The 2,244-nt window shown below is 41.8% G+C and overlaps 1 protein-coding gene across 1 annotated transcript in view; it reads left to right on the plus strand.

Moving 5' to 3' along the window:
* MAATS1 (MYCBP-associated, testis expressed 1) overlaps positions 1-2,244 on the plus strand; it is a 125,470-nt gene that overhangs the window by 22,488 nt on the left and 100,738 nt on the right. The gene's annotated exons all lie outside the window — the stretch shown is intronic.

Below are 2,244 nucleotides of genomic sequence, written 5' to 3' on the forward strand. Positions count from 1 at the left end.
GTGACTGCAGGTGTGTGGCTTGTTTTAAAAGCACCTGTCTCTCCACACTCATTTGTCGCTACTCCCTCACCTGTCATGTGTGTTCACCCTGTGAAGCCCTGCCAGTGTGCCTTTGGAGTTGAACATTCAGCTCCCTCTGCTGAGGCCTTGAGTTCCCCTTATCAACGTGGCAAATCCCAGTCCTGGTTTATCCTCAAGACTCTGCTGAGTAAACACCTCCTCTAAGGAAGCCTTCCCCACCTTCCCCTTCCCTTCCCCCTGTGCCCACAGAAGTCTTTTCACTCTTCTTGCCTGACACCCGTCTCCCTGTGTGGAAACGTTGGTGTACATGCCTGCTCCACCAGAGCAGTGCTTCTGTCCTGCACATCACTGTTCCTGCCTGGCATTTGGTGATCACTTAGTAAATATTTGACAAATGAGTGAGTGAATGAATTAATGTATACATTTTTAAGAAGGAGTGAAATGCATGTTCAGATCTCCATTTTAGGAAGGAAAAGCTTGCCAGCTGTGTGGAACAAAGATGAGAAGGAGGAGAGACTAGCAGTAAGGAGTCCAAGTTAGGAGCGAGATGACAAAAACACGAGCTGGGAGTGTAAGAAGTGTTTCCGAGGAGCCGATCGTTAGCAGAGGGAAGAAGGTGTAAGAGGGGTAGACTTCTGGGGGAACAAAATGAGTGGGTTTTCTTGAGATCATCAAGGGACAGCTGGAGATTCAAGTAGACAGAAATTCTGGTTCAGAAATGTCTGGGCTGGAGGTACAGATTTCGAAGTCGCCTGTGCATGATTGTATGCATGTGAGCAGGTAGCCCGAGGAGAACAAATTGAAGGTGAGGGGAAAGGAAACAAAGATTTACTGAGTACCTACTATGTGCCAGGCACTGGCATTTTCACATTGACTCCTTAAGATAGCGTGCCAGAACCTCCTTCCTCCTCACTGTCTCATTATTTAACCCTCCAGGGATACCACTTGGCCTGGAACTGTGAACAAACCTCTTGTTCCTGTAGGTCCATCTGCCTGGCACACTCTTCTTTGTCCTTCAGAATAACACCCACCTATTTTCCTAGTCTCTGTTGATTCCCCACTCCAGTCCCAATTCATTTGTCATGCTTCTGCTGGAGTGGCCTTTTAACAATACATGGACATGATACCAGCCCACAGAGAAGACCCTGTCTGTGGCAGCTGTCCCCTTGCCGTCTGTTTGAGATACCATACACTTCTCTGTGTTCTGTAATTTTCTTGAAGACTGCAGGAGATTCGTCTGGAAGTTCTAAAAGAGCTGCTGAGGAAGCGTGAAGAGAATCAGAATGAAGTGAACATGAAGAACTTGAATGCCCAGTGGTCTAAACTGCAGGAAGCAAAAGAGGCAAAATTAGCCCAGATCCAGCACTCATATATGTCAGGTAATGGTGCGGTATGAGCAGGGAAGACAGTGAGTAAGTGGGCTTTGCTTTGGATGTTTGACCAGACCTGATTTAACTATGACATAATTCTGTTTTGGTCCTGGTGTATCAAATAGGTAAGGGATGAGAGAGATGAGTCATTTCACAAAGGTAGAAGAATGGAGGAGAATCCCTTACTAAGAAAATCAAGTGACAATGTTGTAACAGGTCGTCAAGTTATTGACATTATAGTGTGTGTGTGTGTGTGTGTGTGTGTGTGTGTGTGTGTGTGTGTGTGCAGGTGTTGGGTTCCCCATATTCTAGGGCCAATGCCTTGGATAAAGAGCGCTGTTACTCAATCTTTTTTTTTATTATTGTCCCCTAAAGGAGATATTTTAGACGTCCTTTTTCCTAATAACTCCCCTCCAAGAAATTTTAATGCCACAGATATATTGTATATATGTTTATGTACTATACGTATATTTGTACTTTATACCTAAAAAGAGAAAGCATATGATTTATTCTTTTTGTTCAGTGCAGGATTACAAATGAATAAATTAAAATTTCAGTTAAAATTTATACAGAAAACATTTAAGTTATTAACATTTAACTAAATTTTATAGCTTTATTTGGCCAAGAAACTTAATGTAATTTATTTACTTACAAAAATTGTATCAATTACACATGTAAATTAACTATTTATATACATACTTTTATTAGCAATATAACCACATTTTAAAAAAACATTCAAAACTGTTATTTCTCCAGCAATTTATTATGGCAGCACAATTCACTATTGCAAGAATGTGGAAACAACCCAAGTGCCCGTCAATCCATGAGTGGATTATCAAAATTTGGTATATGT

The sequence above is a fragment of the Propithecus coquereli genome, unplaced genomic scaffold, assembly GCF_000956105.1.
Source record: "Propithecus coquereli isolate 6110/MARCELLA unplaced genomic scaffold, Pcoq_1.0 Scaffold10, whole genome shotgun sequence".
In the NCBI taxonomy this organism is placed as follows: Eukaryota; Metazoa; Chordata; class Mammalia; order Primates; family Indriidae; genus Propithecus; species Propithecus coquereli.